This window comes from Gymnodraco acuticeps, unplaced genomic scaffold, assembly GCF_902827175.1.
Source record: "Gymnodraco acuticeps unplaced genomic scaffold, fGymAcu1.1, whole genome shotgun sequence".
In the NCBI taxonomy this organism is placed as follows: Eukaryota; Metazoa; Chordata; class Actinopteri; order Perciformes; family Bathydraconidae; genus Gymnodraco; species Gymnodraco acuticeps.
Window position 1 is genome coordinate 22,501 of NW_022992122.1, and position 18,975 is coordinate 41,475.

General features: G+C 41.5%; 1 long non-coding RNA gene across 1 annotated transcript in view; it reads right to left on the reverse strand.

The window, feature by feature from the left end:
• The window catches only part of LOC117537839, a 32,179-nt gene extending 17,499 nt beyond the window's left edge, over positions 1-14,680 (reverse strand). The window contains exon 1 of the long non-coding RNA XR_004567777.1: positions 14,543-14,680. This is a non-coding gene — a long non-coding RNA (uncharacterized LOC117537839). The remainder of the gene's footprint in view (positions 1-14,542) is intronic.
• Between the last annotated feature and the right edge of the window lie 4,295 nt (positions 14,681-18,975).

Genomic DNA, 18,975 nt, shown 5'->3' on the forward strand with positions numbered 1-18,975 from the left:
AGCCTCTCCTGTCTCCCTCCTCTCCCCCCTCCTCTCCCTCCTCTCCTCCTCTCCTCCCTCTCCCTCCTCTCCCCCCTCCTCTCCCTCCTCTCCTCCTCTCCTCCCTCTCCCTCCTCTCCCTCCTCTCCCCCCCTCCTCTTTGAGGCAGCAGCAAAGACTAGTTTTCTCTCAACAAGTTTTAAAATGGTATCTTACCTTTTTTCACCTAGTTAACTTTATATTTATTTATTAATGCATATTTTACTAATCACATTACATTTCATTTAGCTGACGCTTTTATCCAAAGCGACTTATAATGACCGATTACAGGGACATTCTCCCTGGAGTAACTAAGGGCTAAGTGCCTTACTCAAGGGCACACTAGTGGTGGTGTTCCTGGCGGAATTTGAACTCACAGCCTTCCGATCTTCAGCCCACCTCACTATCCATTAGACCAATCACTACCCTCTCAAATGGAAATATGTGTTTACATAAATGGTGACCACACCGTTTGAGACCCACTGAGAACTTAGACTAAGTTAACTATCTAAACACTCAGAGAGTCCTTTACCTCACCTGAGCTGAGGTTATCCCGAGCTTGAATGACACACAGAGACCAATCAAGGGCTTTGATTTATGATCTGTATGACAGTGGCCATGTCGGCAGGCCACATCATGTGGACAGCCAGTCACCCTGTGTGAGGCAGGCCACTTAACAGGCCAGAAGGAGGCGAGATCAGAGCAAGGGAGTGAGGGATCATTGTCTACAAGTTAATCGATCGCAGATGGCGTCGTGGTCACGGACGAATTAAAAAAAAAATGATTAAAAAAAAAACCTAAATGGGTTGCGAAATATACTTGGGCGGCCGTTAATATACCTGGGCGGCCGTTAATATACCTGGGCGGCCGTTAATATACCTGGGCGGCCGTTAATATACCTGGGCGGCCGTTAATATACCTGGGCGGCCGTTAATATACCTGGGCGGCCGTTAATATACCTGGGCGGCCGTTATACCCTGTAATACCTGGGCGGCCGTTAATATACCTGGGCGGCGTTAATATACCTGGGCGGCCGTTAATATACCTGGGGCGGCCGTTAATATACCTGGGCGGCCGTTAATATACCTGGGCGGCCGTTAATATACCTGGGCGGCCGTTAATATACCTGGGCGGCCCGCCCAAGTATAGTCTATGTGTGGGAAACCCTGTGTTCCTTATTTGTATTTTTGGCTTTTTGATCACCCTCTGTCTGAAACCAGAGCACAGTCTGTTCTGATTGGTTAGCTGGCCGGGTCTGTTGTGATTGGTCAACCGCTTAGAGATGTCCCGCCCCCTTAGCCTATCATGTACAATGTGTTGGAGCGCTAGCCAATAGGAGCACAAGTATTACACACTATAGGGAAAGGAAAACCACAAAAAGCATAAAAGCTCATGAAATAAAATAAAACTTTAAAAAACCGATTTGTTTCTGTTTTCATAAAACACCTGAGCAGCTCAGTGAATTTTGGGATGACTTCAAAATGAAAATGGATTAATGGTGCAGAGAGTTGAGCATCCTGCTTTTGGAGAAGTTACAACATATATATTTTGTCTATAAAAAGTTCCCTTAATTATGTAGAAAGGTTTTATACGACAAAACGTCGATATGTGGGTGGGTCGGCAGGATCTATTGGACACGGTCCTTGGCTAAAGCAGAAACTAAAGTGTTATTGCACAGGTTAACAAGTGAAATGCGGCTTGTTTTATTCCACCCACAACACAGGTTAGTGTGTAAAGCAATTCCCAGCCAAGTATCAGATCAGATAAAAAATAAAATACCCAAAACCTGAGGACTCAATTGCACACACAAAATATTTGTTAGTCCCAACTCCCTTAAAAATGTTCCAGTTTCAGTCTGCCTGCAGCCAAACAATCACAGGCAAATGTTTGTGAGCTCAGACAAAGCACACGCACACGCACACGCACACGCACACGCACACACACACACACACACACACACACACACACACATGCACACACATAGACACACACACGCAGCAGCCAGGTGAAGTGTGTGTTTGCAGCAAAGCCCGACAGCAGCTCAGTGTTTCATTACAGCAGAGCACTTTTATCAAACCCTACAAACAGAAACACCTGGTGTGCGATGTGACGCTGCAGTGCACAAACCAAACAACACAACTGAACAGAGAGAGAGAGAAGGGGGAGAAAAGGGGGGGAGAAAATGGGGGAGGCAGTGCTTCTGTCTGTCTGCACATCAAGGGAGAGTTTGTGTTATTCTGGTCATAAACTACGTACACGAGTGACGCATAAAGTCTCCTCAAATTGTTGGCCACAGTGCTGTCATTTCTCCAGGGAGGCTAATGATTGGGTGGTTGGTTCTGTACTTTGGTCCAAACTTAAAAAACTAACCTAAATAAGACATTTGAGGTCTACAGAGGAGAAAGCCTACGAATCATTTGCATGAAAATCCAGACGACATTATCAGCAGGCAGTAGTGTAAAGTAACTAACTACATTTACTTTAATTAAGTACAATTTGAGGGACTTGTACTTTTCCTGAGTGTATCCATGTTATGCTACTGTGTACTTTTACCTCAATACAACTGAGAGGTTAATAGTGTGCTTTAATTCCACTACTTAATGATATATAATAATATAAATAAAGTATTAAAATAATAATAGACCATATTTGCAACGTTTTTTAAGACGAGAAAACCCACTAAGTAATTCAACTCGACTGCACTCTCTAACAATCACCTAATAACTTAATTGATTTTCAATTTCAGATCCAAGTGCAGGTCAAAAAACGTCAATAAGTGAATTATTTACACAACTAATTCATAAACCAAACCTTCATAATATTAGCTGATGACTTTACTCTGCTGCATTCAGATGCATTTTAAACTGACTGCTGGACAGATGGCTCTGCAGTACAGTGTGTACAGTTGGTGGTGTAACACACACTAACACACACTAACACACACTAACGCAGACTAACACACACCAACACACACTAACACACACACAGAAAGCAGCAGTCTGGTGTGAAGCCCCCCCTGTACATCAGCCCTACTCCTGGTTTCCATGGAGACTGGACCGATCTTGTGATTAGTCGCGTCAATTAACCTCTGACCAATCACAGAGCAGCAGCAGCTGACTGTGATCTGCAGAATCAGACATCCCAACAGTGCATGCTACACAGCAATGGAGGCTGATGGGGATTCTGCAATTAGCAAAAAAGATTCCTGCACTTGTTTTATAACCAAGTCCATAAGAGTCATTCTCTCTTTCTCTTTTGGTATGTATTAATATCATGTCTGTTTTATCTGGAAAAGAACAAATTAATTATGCTTTGTTTTGTTTTGGCATTTCTCTTTTGGGTTACTACAATTTAAAAACCACATTATGTTACAAATGTTCCTTAAAAACAGCTTTAAAATAATTTCAATGCTTCAATGACTCGTAATATCGAGAATGATGTCTCTAAGATGCTATAAGTCTCTTTTTGCATTACTTGATTGGCTCGTTCAAATTCCTGTAAAGATGCATTCATTTATTTGTTTACCTTTTCTTAAACCAGGACAGATTCAGAAAACAGGAAGTCCTTGCCGAAGAAAACATCAGACAATAGCCGCTTTCACACCGCAGGACTTGCGGTACTTTAGTGCCGGCACTGAATCCGCCAGGGGGCTAGTGCCATAGCCGCATTCACACCGCAGGACTTTCCCTGAGGCAAGATTACGCTGACGTCACTTCGTCTTCTTCTTCTCTGGGTTTACTGGCAGGCCGCAAAACCACTTCACGGCGAGTACAACAAAAAACGAGAGAAGAAGAACTACAGGGGGAGGGGGTATACATTAGGGGTGTTGAAAATAATCGTTTCTACGATGCGATGCGGACGTGGACGATTCGGTCTCGATGCAGTGACGGAAGATAATCGGTTATAGCGTAGTAACGTTGCTTCCTGATTTTCCGGCCGCGGCTTTACTATAACGTTTTTTTCCCCGGTCACTTTAATATCAAACCGGTCGGTGACGCAGAGATCAGGGAACAGACGTGACAGCGGCACAGCAGCACCAAACACGGAGCAGTCTGCTTTATCCACCAACACAAGAACACCAGTCCAGAACCAACAGCAGCAGGACCCGCTCTGAATCACTCCGTGTCGCTGCGGCTCAGACACACAGGGATTTATGTTTTTCAAAAATAATCGCGTTACAATTATGTCAGGTTTTTGGTGGATTTAATTAAGTCTTGGATTGCAAAGTATGAATGTCCTCTAGCAATTTTCAGACGATATACGTGTGTAAAGTTTGTGAAAGCAGGAGGAAAAAAGCTTCCGCGATCACCGTCTCCTCTCCGTTCCTCTAAGCCCCGCCCCCTCCCTGAAAATAATGAGTGACAGGCTGATAGTGACCCGATAGAAACTTTATTATTCACTTAATCACTGAGATATAATGAAGCTAATTTAATCTCATACATTCATGGGATTTATGTAACAGTAAGACAGAGAGTGTACGTGTGCACCCACATGCACTATTGTTGTTGTTATATGCTATTGTAAATACTCCTGTTGTCTGTGTTCAGACTCAAGTCCTGTGTGTGATGCCACATTCAGGACATTCAGTGTCCTTTCTTTAACAGAAGGCCGTTGCTAGAAGCTGCAGCTAGACTGCAGAAGCATTATTTTTTAGTTTTTGAGGATGGAACAACTTCACACACAGATATAGGGAGGCTAGGCCTACAATTCATTTATTTTGGTTTATAAATGAATGTCAAGACATTTATGTTATTGATTTCTGAAGCACTTTCTAAATAATAAAAAGAGAGCTCATATGTATTTACTGCATGTATGCATTGATGAAAAATAAGCCATGTGCAGTAATATAGAAAATTGAGGATGCAACGCATTGGTATGAATCGTGATGCATCGGGATATCGAATTGAATCGAATCGTTCACAGGATAATCGTAATCGAATCGAATCGTGAGACCAGTGAAGATGCACAGCCCTAGTATACACACCTTAGTGCAAGTTAGGTGTCAGTATTAAAAAACAGTGGCAATATATATATATAATAACAATAGAAAATCGTTACCACTCTTATTATTGTGGTCTTTAATTTTTTTATAGTCCTGCCTGAGTTTCTTTATTTTTACCTGGCATCCGTGTGCACTGTGCACGATTCCCAGCTCAAGTAGCTTTTGCGAACATCGCTCAAAACATTTGGAGTTGGGAACTGCTTTCTGTAGAAGCTGCTGCATCCCGTCCTCAGAGTAAATGTCTAGAAGCGCAGACACTTCCTCGTCATTCCACCGCTCCGGTGTTGTAGTACGTGTAGTCATGCTTTAAAGTACAAACAACCTATTCGCTCAGGTGTGGATGTGGTTTTGTAGCGAGGAAAAAAATGGCTGCCTAACAAAAACAATTCAGAGTCTAACGGGGCGTGGTTTGCAATTCTCCCAGCCAATAGAAATAGAATAGAAATTGGCACTCTTTTATCACCAGGTTCGTACCACCTCTCTAGCAGGGACTGAAAATGGCCAAAAGAGTTCCCGGCACTAAGTAGTCCCGGCGGTGTGAACGAAACTATATTGGTACTAACGGAACTAAATAACCAAAGTACCAGGGAAAGTCCTGCGGTGTGAATGCGCCTTATGAGTCAAACGAAAAGATGTCCAAACAAATGGCGTAGTTAACGTAAACAAGTGCGTAAGGCTTTTGCTGATTTTGGTGAAACTTGATCAAAATATGTTCTGCTTTTCCCTTGATGTCCTCCACCTGCTCTGCTTTAATTGAAGGAACAGAGAGATGTACAACTTTGCCTAAGTAATGCTAACCGCTAACTACAGTATTGCTATGTCTAGCTCCCAATAGCTATTTAGCCGTTAGCTATGTTTCCGCTGCACTATTTCTTAATGCTCTAAATGTCTTTCATTTTTGTAAAACACTGAATTGCCTTGTGTTGAAAAGTGCTAAATTAATAAAATGGCCTTGCTTAGTTAGCCATAAGCTAGTTAGCCGTTAGCTATTGAGCCATTAGCTAGTTAGCCGTTAGCTAGTGAGCCATTAGCTAGTTAGCCGTTAGCTCTCGCTTAATGTAAGTCGCTTTGGATAAAAGTGTCAGCTAAATTAAATGTAGTTAACGACGGTGGTTTGTAAGTGAATGCATTCTCAAACTTTAAGGATGCTCAATTGCAAAAACTCCAACGCTCACATTATGTGTCTTTCACTGACATGTTTGAGCAACGTGCGCTTATACTTCTGATGTTTTTAGTGACTCTTTGGGAGATTCCTGCACTTCCATTTCCCATAAACTGATGGAAACATGAGCCCACTCCACACATGATGTTTAAAAAAAGACCCCTTCAAGGTTTACTGGCCCAAATGAACCCTGGTGCACTGCTTGCTTGCCCTCTCCGCTCTGTACATTTGGGAAAGTAGAAATTGTGAAAAAGGTCTGGATCTGGTGTCAAGTCAGCACTTCAGAGGAGATGAAGTCCTCTTCAGCCCTCGGACCATCTTCTGTCGGAGGATATTCGCTTCATCTACTGTGAGTTTCTGCACACAGCTGTTCCTATTGGTCAGACTACTGTAAAAAAATACTAATTGAAGGCCTCAGAAAGTAAAAAAGTACATTTGTCATTAAACCCGTTTATGATGATGCAGTCATCTCGAAACGGAGACCAGAAGACGGGTGTATTCTCCAATAATGTTTGTTCACAGCATGTCAAGCGGCCTTGGGTCCCTTGAAAGGCGATATAAAAATGTAATCTATTATTATTATTAATACAAAACTATGATTTCTTTAATTAACAGATTAATGTGTACAGAAATTAAAAAACCCTTAACGCATATATATTCAAATACTGAATGATAATTATAATTACAATCACTTTAATTAAAATTAACTAAACTGTACTTTACTGAATCCAAAAAGGGAGCTATGGACATAAGTGAAACCCCCCTCTTTTAGCCTCTGCAGACCATTTACATGCACTAAAACCTATATAACACACTACAGGAAATGGAACACCACAAGAAGCACTTGTACAAGTCCCCGCCCCCTGACTATGTGATTGACAGGTGGAGATGTGGATGTGATCAGTGAGTGAAGCTTTAATGATCTGTAACAAGCAGACGAAGCGAGTCGTAAAAGAAACAAGGATCCTCGATCGCTACTCCTGAGATTAGTGTGTGTTAACAGAAACACATCCAGACCAACAGGAGGGGATTCGGGCAGATATGTTGTCACTTTTCAAGACTTAAAAACCTGGGAATAAAAGACATTTGATTTAAAGTTATCTGACTGTATACAGACATATTTGAACTGGAAACCCTTTCCGATATGTTTCAGGAAATCTCAGCGTGTGAAGGTTAAATGTCACGTGTCGGATAAAATAAAAAGTTTGTCATTTGCTCTCAAACACTCTGCCATTCACATGCAGGATTCTTTACACACACACTTCACGAAGAACAGGATCTACCCACGATGAGTCATTAGAAAGTGTGTGTGTGTGGTTTTGATACTATGAGTCATTCGATGCTCCAGAATAGTGTGTGTGTGTGTGTGTGTGTGTGTGTGTGTGTGTGTGTGTGTGTGTGTGTGTGTGTGTGTGTGTGTGTGTGTGTGTGTGTGTGTGTGTGTGTGTGTGTGTGTGTGTGTGTGTGTGTGTGTGTGTGTGAGAATCAGATTGATGGGTGTGTTGGCAGCAGCTCAGATTTAATAACCCAAAGACAGACACACACACACACACACGTAGTTCAAATAAGGTTTCAGTCGCTTTTCGTTATCAGCAACGTTTTTTTCCTTAGATTCTATATTCAGTGCTCGTCGTATTAAGATGAAATCGTGTTTATCAACCAGCGTCTCTCTAATCATTTCTTTCTGTTCTTTCTCAGTCTCCCTCCCGGGTGTAAATCATTTGCCAAAAACAAGACAGAAAGTACAAATAAACAATGTTAAAGTTGAATTGATCTGACAGCGTTATATTTTCTTGTGATTTCCCGATTAATTAGACATTAGATTGCAAATTGAAGCATCAAGTTTCACAAATTCTCATGCAAAATGTTCCAAATTAAGCCAGATGTAAAAAGGTGTGTTGTAAATCCCAGCTTGTGACATGCCAATAGTTTCAAACATGTCACTGGTCGATTGACTCAAGCGCTGTCCTTAAGTACTTTTACTGTTCTTTGGTTTTTCAATGTACTGCTTCATTTGACTTTTTAATCCATTCATTCATTAATAAGCAAGCTACAGGTGGTGTTACTGGTGTTAGTCCTTTTTAGCAAACAGGGGACGTACTGTTTGATATGACACACTCATCATTTAACCGGTGAAACTAGGATTAACAATTTGATATAACTCCGATTTCCGCAAGTTTATTACACTTATTTTACATCTGTGTCACTGCCTTTATATATAATACATTACATGTTAGACGCTTTTATCCAAAGCGACTAACATCCTCAGTACTGTGTTCGCAACACCAACGCACAACCCACTGCGCCGCACGCCTGTATTTTCCACAACGGTCTAACTGTCTAATGATTGATGCATCTGTAAAAAAACATTCATGTACTTTCTTAAACTTGCATACAGACCCTCCTGGTATTAGCAAACAGATGACACACTATTCATTTAACGGGTAAAACAATGATAGGAATGCGATATATTACTCTCATATCTGCATTGCCGCTAATTTGAAACCCTTACACGTCCTGTGGCGCTACTTCAAAATCATATTTTTATGGCTTTTGCTCACGTGAAAATACAAAATATAGAGGACATCACTTCAAAGTAGCTGCATACTATCGACTAGGTCTAATAACCCCCCAAGATCTCCGTGACTCTGAGTCCCTCACAGTCTTTCAGTCCCGCCTCAAAACACATCTTTTCAACTCTGTCTACCCATAAGCCCCCCCCCCCCCCCCTCTCGATCAACTTCCTCTTCACTGCCTTTTTATTTTGTACTTACTTGTTTGCCTGTCCTTGTTTGTCTACCCTCCCTCATACTGTAAAGCGTCTTTGAGCTATATAAATAAAATGCATTATTATTATTAATGACTGATGTACGAAACATAAAACGTCAAAAAGTCTGCAACTAAACACACTGACTGATGACACCTCAAATAACCAAAGTCTTTGTGCAATAAACCTGGCTAATGACTGACGATATTGTGCACAAATACACAACTTATCATTATTTAGCTACAGGTAGTTGAACTACTGACAGTAGTCCATATTATCTCATACATTACGCATTGTGTCACACAGTAGCTACAATTGCCATTTAAAAGGTAAAACTCAGATGTGATTGAACTCTCTTATCTGCATTACATATCACATCACTGCAACAAAGACCGATGCATGCTCGCTTTGCTTCCAATCAAACCACCAACCATGTTGACTGATGACATTCAGCACGAATATCAAACGTAGCTACAGGTGGTTACACTGCAGGCATTAGCAAACAGGTGTTGCACCATTTCACGCAACTCACTCTTCATTAAACTTGTAAAAACACGATTTCAATGCGATATAACTTTGTATGGGAAACTTCTGCAGCAATGAAGAGTCAGGACTCAGAGAGACACGGGACGAGCGGGAGTTCTGATGTCAAACACGGATCTTTAATACAAGTATCGGCCGGAGAAATTCACATCACAAGTCACACAGTCAGAGGTTCTGACTGCACGGGTGGGTTGCCACGTCAAATCTGCCGCGCCTCTCTCTCGATAGCCCTTTAAACTAGTTCAGAGAGAGTAAACAACATATTTGGGGAGAATCACTTGCATCTGACGGTAGGGACGGTAGGGACGGTAGGGACGTGGCGGTAGGGAATCAGCCGGTACTATATGACCAGTCCCTCTTTACATACAGGGATACAAACCGGAGGAGCCAGGCATGGGGGGAGGTGGCAGAGACAGTGGGTGACACTGGTAGGTTTTCGCCTGTTTGGGGAGTTTATATCCAGTGTACTTCGTTTGAATGGACAGCTAGCAAGCATAGACAGTATATTTAGCCAGCATGGATGTAGCATGAGCTTTGCTTTGTATGTCCGGGGCGGGACATTCATGTGATTGGTTGTTGGTCGCGTTGCTCGCGTTGACTCCTCAAGCTCAGGACACGCCCACCGCCAAGCGGCAACGCACGCCGCCGTGTGTAGGGGCTGTTACGGCCTGTCCACACTACAGCTTCAAAAAAAGCTTGGAGCTCGGCGTGTCTGAAGCTCGACCAACAACCAATCACGTGAATCTCCCGCCCCTGACACACAAGCAGCGGTTTGATTGGCGAGACGCTTGTACTGGCATATGATTTTGACGCTTCCACCGAAAGCTTCAGAAGCTTCAAAAGTTGAACATTGCTCAACTTTTGCAGCCTGAAACGCCAGGAAAGCTCCGCTCTGCTTCCCACAATGCAGTTCGGCGAAAAGTGACGTCACCCCATTCAAATTGAATGGGCAGACGCGTTGGAAACCGTTTTTGAAGCTGTCGAAGCTGTAGTGTGGACGGGCCGTTAATGGCCTCGAAGCCAGCCAGCGTTCCCACAGCCGTAAACCATTTTGTGACCGAGAGTTGAACTGGTTTATCAAGATAGCTGGAGCCTCCCATTAATGCGGCTTTCACACCAGCGCTTTTCCCTTTCTAGCTCCGAGCGGGAGCTTTTCTGGTTCAGCTCCGGTTTCTCTTTTCTGCTCCCGCTCTGTTCACACCGCCCAGAGCTGCCGCTGCTGCGTCATGACGTCACCGTTTACGTGCCTGCTTCATAAAATCCAAACCGCGCGGAAATCCCTCACATCGACAACAACAACAATGGCCGATTGTATCGAAGCGCTGTTCGCTTTGGTTATCCTCTTACGAAACGAAATGGAAGGCATCGGACGACTTTACAAGGGACGACTTTACTTGGAACTTTACAAACATCACATGCGAAATGCAAGACTTCTTTGTGGTCTTCAGCATCTACTTCAACCCGCCTCGACGTAAGAGAGACGTAAGCGACGCCGCCTCTTAGCTCCGAAGCTCTTGCCTCTAGACCGACAATTTTTTGGAGCTGGAAGTGAACCGGATTCCGCCTCTGCGATGTGAACAGGAAAAACCGGTACTTTTCAGGCTCCAGCTCCGAGCCGGAGCTGAAAACGCGTTGGTGTGAAAGGGGCATAAGAGAGATACCAGAGCCAGGGTTGGTCGTAAATGTCAACACACAGAAAAGGTTAAATATCTTAGGAGTAAAACAGAATTATTCCCTCACAACTTTCATATCTGCATTACCACTATTTTGTAACACATTCATTATGCATCTGCGTCACTGCTTTGTTCATGTATATAATCTTAAACACAACATGCCAAAGAGTCTTCTCTCAATTGAACCCGAAAACACACAGACTGACGATATTCAGCATGAGCACACAACTTATTATTTAGCAAGACAGGTGGTAACAGATTTGAGTCCGTATCCGCCAGCAACAACACACTTTAATAATGAAACCGTAAAAACTCAAATAACAACGCGTTATAACTCCCATATCTGCATTGCCACTAGTTTGTAACAATTACACGTTCTGTGATTGCTCCCGTGAACACACAGGAACACAAGCACATCCGTCAGCTTGGTCTAATGAATGATGCATGAAACATACAACATCAAAAGGTCTGCAAATAAACCGCAAAACACAAACTGATGATATTCAGCTCGGAGATCCAACTCAGCTACAGGTGGTTGCACTGCAGGCATGAGGCCATATTAGCAAACAGCGCACCAAGGCACCGCTTCATCCAACAAACTCATCATTTCACTTCGGGAAAAATGTGAAAAAGATCTCATATCTGCTTTACAGCGAGTTTGTAACACTTAAACGTTCATTAATCATCCGTGGCACTACTTTTACACGTCTTTTCATCACTTTTTTCCTCACCTGAAAATACAGATCACTTCATGAACACAATCGGCTCGGTCTAATTAATGATGCGGCTCACCTTTAGGACGCCTAACATGGGAACGTATCTCATTGTAAGCATCACTTAACCCACTACAACATATAGTTGCTATTGCACATGAACATATGTCAGAAAATGAATACAAATCCGAAAGTTCTTGCAGATAAAAATACAGTTTTTGCAGTTTAGGTACAACAGTTTCAGTTCTGTGTATTGTGTTTGTGAGTGATGATACATGTATGTGTTGTAATGTTTACTATGTGTGTATATGTTTATATAGATATTTGATATTTTGATTTTGATATACTTTATTAATCCCTCGTGGGGAAATGGTTTCTCTGCATTTGACCCATCCTAGTGTTAGGAGCAGTGTGCTGCCATTTTGAACGGCACCCGGGGAGCAGTGTAGGGAACGGTGCCTTGCTCAGGGACACCTCCGTAGCACTTGGTCTTTCCGGGACTTGAACTGGTGACCTTCCAGTTGCCAAGCCAAGTCCCTTTCGACTTCGCCACCACCGCCCCTAAAATATGTATATGTAGATATGTATTCGTTTTATGTGGAAATGCACTGCAAGGATTTCTTTTTTAAATGTCGTTGTACCTGGTGCGATGACAATAAAGGAATTCTATTTGTACATGTATGTGGAACTGCAGGGCGGAGTCCAGAACACATTTCCTTACAGGGACAATAACGTATATCGTATCGTGTCGTAACATTACTGGGAGGCGTGTGGTGCAGTGGGTTGTGCGTAGGTGTTGGGCTCAGGGGGCACAGGTTCAAACCCCACTGCAGTCAGCATGTCGTTGTGTCCCTGAGACACTTCACCCCAAGTCGCTTTGCATAAAAGCGTCTAACAAGTGACATGTAATGTAATTACTGTGTGTCCCGTTAAAAATACCTCAAATGTGGCGGTGTTTTTATTTTCTATATAATGTCTTTACTTTTTGAATGTAATGCTACGTTTGCACAACTCACTCATTGTGTTACTGTTTCGGCCCATCTGTGGGAAGTATTGTTGAACAAGACAATTGATAAGAATAAGTACCTCAAATGTGTAAAAGTCACTCTATTGTATTTTAGACTGCATCAGACTGCAGGTGTGTGTGTGTGTGTGTGTGTGTGTGTGTGTGTGTGTGAGGATAATATCTGCTTTCATCTCCGCAGCCACACACAGGTGGGCTGCCGTGTGTGTTCTGTCTCGGCACACAGCAGACTCTGGGCTTTTTCTTTCATTACAGACGGATCCCAAAGTTGACTCTGACTGTGAGCCGACAGAGGAGCAGGTCAAAGGTCAGACAGACAATTATCTAAGGACCAAACGATGATGAAAAATATGATATTAAATAAAGATTATTGGAGAAACAATTAGAAAGCGTACTGACAAAGTTATGGAAGCCAATTGACGCCACTGTCGTAAAAAATGAAGATTCGGTTAGTTGTTATTGATAAACTTTCCCAAGAATATTAAGTTTAAAATATTAAAATGATGACTTTTAAATGTTTTACTATCTCAAAAATGATGACCTAGTATCTTAAAGTACTGGCTTGGTATCTTAAGTAGAGTATAATTATGTTTGTTTTGTTATTCTTCGTATTATTATTATTATTTAATTTGTATTATTTTTGCTTAGACTTCACAAAACATGTATTATTACGTTTAAAACTTGTTTGGTTATTGATAACAAATACTAAATAATTGAAATAACATATTCTAATGTTTGCAAAGAAATCACAGCAAAACTAACTTTTATTAAACACTATTTATTATAATTGAATTGCTATTTAACAGTAGTTAATAATGGTTGACTAATTGGTGTATATTAATGGGGGTCATTATAATAATAATACAAATCGAATTAATTATTATTATCATTATAACAATTAATACAAAAATATGTTTTAATAAGAAGAAGAATACTAATAATTATTTGTATTATTAATTATAAGTGTAATTATTATATTATTATTATCATTAATATTATTACTACGAGGGGAGACAAGCTGAATAAAAAGGTGCTGTAAGGACACTGCAGACTCACTAATCAGCAGCAGTGGAAACATTATAATTATATACATATACTGTATATATATATACCTTATATGTATAGACGAACACTGACTGCCTGTAGGAATACACCATGTTTCTCACACAGCTCCTGCATTATCATATCCTATACAAGTCCATGCCATAGCCACATTACAGAACACACCGTTTCCATTACGCTCACAACACAGAGATAATATCAGACATCCTGGAGCACTAAGAGCCTCAAAGTCATCATAATATTCATATTAAAACGTGAGAATATCAAAAGGTGGCATAAGGTCACTCACTGCAGGAATGTCGTGAATATTAAAGTGATATAAGAAACACTGCATCATGACACTAAATAATAACATTAGAAGTATTACCATAAAACACACACACATGCACACTATTATTAAGAGCATATTATAGAGGACTGTCAACAAATGTGAAACAACGGAAGCATGACTGACACATTGAGTGAATATTAAAGGGAAGCGGCAGAGGTGAGAGGAGATAAAACGCAATAAAATGCGCATAAATAACCATATAATGCGCGTTATTACAGACAGGGGAAAAGATAAAGGAAATACATACTGGTTTATGGCGAAGATGGAGATCTCTTCTTCCTCTCCTCTTCCTCTCACGTCGGAAAGTCTGCAGCCTCTCTCTCGCTTCTTCTTCTTCTCTCTCTCTCTCTTTTGTCGCCGTGCCTTCACTGAGGAGGCGGAGGAGAAGGAGGAGGAGGAGGAGGGGGAGGGAGGAGGAGGGAGGAGGAGGGAGGAGGGGAGACCCAGACAGACAGACAGGAGGGAGAGAGAGAGAGAGAGGATGATGATGGTAGGCGATGATGAAGAAGGTAGAGGGAGAATCAGACACTGCAGCAGCGCGAGGACAAGAGGAAGAGCGCGAGTAGCGGCGGGTTTCTCTCTTTCCCTTTTCTTTATCTCTCGGGGGCGCGCACGTAAATCCAGCAGCGACGTGCCCGATAGAGAGCAGCGGGAGCGCGTATGCAGACTCTCCAAGGATGGCAATGTACGTGTGTGTGTGTGTGTGTGTGTGTGTGTGTGTGTGTGTGTGTGTGTGTGTGTGTGTGTGTGTGTGTGTGTGTGTGTGTGTGCGCGTGTGTGTGTGTGTGTGTGTGTGTGTGTGTGTGTTCGTGTGGCCCTGCAGTCAGTCTCTGGGTGTTGCTTTTGGTTTTCCACCACACACACACGCACACACACACACACACACACACACACACACACACACATACACACACACACACACACATACACACACACAGTCTCTAGGCGTTAAAATGCATCAGTGTGTAATTTCCTTTGTTCAGCTCTGTGTAACAAAGCAGTCAGACTCTAATTTAGACTTCATTATAAGCAGTTGTACTTCTTTTACTAAATGTGTATTGTTCTAAAGCTTATTACATAATGTCGTTAATTAAAATAATTTCTGTGTTGTCAGATGTCCCTTGTTTTGTCTTTTTTTTAGCTATTTTTCTACTTGGACTAAAAGCCTTCCTGAAGGATCTATCCATTCCAAGTTGAAACCAAACATTTTTTATTTAATTTATTTTCGTCAACAGTTATCAAATAAAAGTGATGTAAAAGTTCAATGTTAAAAACGTATTTCGATAGTGGACCCTGAAGGCAGCATCTCCCTCCCTGGTCCAATGGGATCTCTCCATTGAATTTTGAAGTAAGAAGCCTGAAACGCCTCCATTGGACTCCTCTGTTTACTTCCTGAAAATTGTGACATCACTATGGAATACTCACGCTCCAACACATTGATATACACCTGAACATCAGCAGGAGAGGACTCTTTAAAGTAGAGACACTACATACTGATATACACCTGAACCTCAGCAGGAGAGGACTCTTTAAAGTAGAGACACTACATACTGATATACACCTGAACATCAGCAGGAGAGGACTCTTTAAAGTAGAGACACTACATACTGATATACACCTGAACATCAGCAGGAGAGGACTCTTTAAAGTAGAGACACTACATACTGATATACACCTGAACATCAGCAGGAGAGGACTCTTTAAAGTAGAGACACTACATACTGATATACACCTGAACATCAGCAGGAGAGGACTCTTTAAAGTAGAGACACTACACACTGATATACACCTGAACATCAGCAGGAGAGGACTCTTTAAAGTAGAGACACTACATACTGATATACACCTGAACATCAGCAGGAGAGGACTCTTTAAAGTAGAGACACTACACTACTGATATACACCTGAACATCAGCAGGAGAGGCACTCTTCTAAAGTAGAGACACTACACACTGATATACACCTGAACATCAGCAGGAGAGGACTCTTTAAAGTAGAGACACTACATACTGATATACACCTGAACATCAGCAGGAGAGGACTCTTTAAAGTAGAGACACTACATACTGATATACACCTGAACATCAGCAGGAGAGGACTCTTTAAAGTAGAGACACTACATACTGATATACACCTGAACATCAGCAGGAGAGGACTCTTTAAAGTAGAGACACTACACTACTGATATACACCTGAACATCAGCAGGAGAGGACTCTTAAAGTAGAGACACTACATACTGATATACACCTGAACATCAGCAGGAGAGGACTCTTTAAAGTAGAGACACTACATACTGATATACACCTGAACATCAGCAGGAGAGGACTCTTTAAAGTAGAGACACTACATACTGATATACACCTGAACATCAGCAGGAGAGGACTCTTTAAAGTAGAGACACTACAACTGATATACACCTGAACATCAGCAGGAGAGGACTCTTTAAAGTAGAGACACTACATACTGATATACACCTGAACATCAGCAGGAGAGGACTCTTTAAAGTAGAGACACTACATACTGATATACACCTGAACATCAGCAGGAGAGGACTCTTTAAAGTAGAGTCACTACATACTGATATACACCTGAACATCAGCAGGAGAGGACTCTTTAAAGTAGAGACACTACATACTGATATACACCTGAACATCAGCAGGAGAGGACTCTTTAAAGTAGAGACACTACATACTGATATACACCTGAACATCAGCAGGAGAGGACTCTTTAAAGTAGAGACACTACATACTGATATACACCTGAACATCAGCAGAGAGGACTCTTTAAAGTAGAGACACTACATACTGATATACACCTGAACATCAGCAGGAGAGGACTCTTTAAAGTAGAGACACTACATACTGATATACACCTGAAACATCAGCAGGAGAGGACTCTTTAAAGTAGGAGACACTACATACTGATATACACCTGAACATCAGCAGGAGAGGACTCTTTAAAGGTAGAGACTCTACATACTGATATACACCAACCTGGAAACATCAGCAGGAGAGGACTCTTTAAAGTAGAGACACTACATGCTGATATACACCTGAACATCAACAGGAGAGGACTCTTTAAAGTAGAGACACTACATACTGATATACACCTGAACATCAGCAGGAGAGGACTCTTTAAAGTAGAGACACTACCAGTGGCGACTGGTCATTAGGGGCAGGTGGGGCACAGCCCCACCTAGTGTCAGCAGAAAGTATTAAAAGTAATGATTACAAAAAAATGCAAAAAATAATTAAAAAATATATAAAATATATTTTAAGATCATGTTTATTCATCTGATTCGTCTGTACATTGCTGTTTTAGTCTGTGTTCTTCTAATTAGTGTCTACAGTGTGTGCCTATTGAGCTGTTTTGAGCCATTGTGGGACAAAACCCGATCCTGCCCCTCCCTCTCCCTGTTTAAGTCAATGGTGACTGTAAAAACTACACTGCGCATGCTCAGAGTATTGTCCTATTTAATGTGTGTGGCAAAAAATAATGACCATAGGGGCATAGAGCTGCCATCCCCACCATACGTCATCTCACATCATTCAGAGCTGATTGGCTGTAAGTACGTGTGCCGCGAAAAGTGTGGTGTGTGAAGAGGAGGAGAGAGAGCTGCAGTGAGGCGTCCTAAAACCCGGAAGTAAGCTGCGCATGGCTTCCCTCGACAAAAAAGCAATGATATTTCTCCATAGGATTTTAGAAAATAGCTCAAATAAGATCTGTGGGAAACAAACCTGTTAGATAAATGCACGTTTTGTTCAGCCGGATAATATCCACATGTCTACCCTACTTTTATCATTTTCGAATCATAAATCTATCGATTAGATCAGATTTATGATAGACTTTTGAAACTACAAGAACATAAGGAGGACTTTTACAAAAAAGTAATAGAGATTTTTGTCCAGAAGGATAGGCAAATGGACTTCATCTTCATGTCAAGGTAAGACTGCAATTTTATTGAAAATGGGATCTTACTAAGAGAGAACAATTCAATATTTAAATGATAAAATTACATTTTTTGGGTATCCTTTTGTTGAACTGTCTGTTTAAAATTAATTGAAGCATCAGACAAAAAAAGCTTTTGAAAATAATATGATATTTTGATTTAGGTCAAAATATAATATTAGTAAACCTGAAGAGTCAGATCCTCAGCAGCCATGAACCTCACTGCAGAAGCTTATATATAGACATCTAAGTTTTTTGTGCCCCACCACTTTTGTACATATAAAAACGCCACACTACATACTGATATACACCTGAACATCAGCAGGAGAGGACTCTTTAAAGTAGAGACACTACATACTGATATACCCCTGAACATCAGCAGGAGAGGACTCTTTAAAGTAGAGACACTACATACTGATATACACCTGAACATCAGCAGGAGAGGACTCTTTAAAGTAGAGACACTACATCTGAATATACACCTGAACATCAGCAGGAGAGGACTCTTTAAAGTAGAGACACTACATACTGATATACACCTGAACATCAGCAGAGAGGACTCTTAATAGTAGAGACACTACATACTGATATACACCTGAACATCAGCAGGAGAGGACTCTTTAAAGTAGAGACACTACATACTGATATACCACTGAACATCAGCAGGAGAGGACTCTTTAAAGTAGAGACACTACTAACTGATATCACCGGACATCAGCAGGAAGGACTCT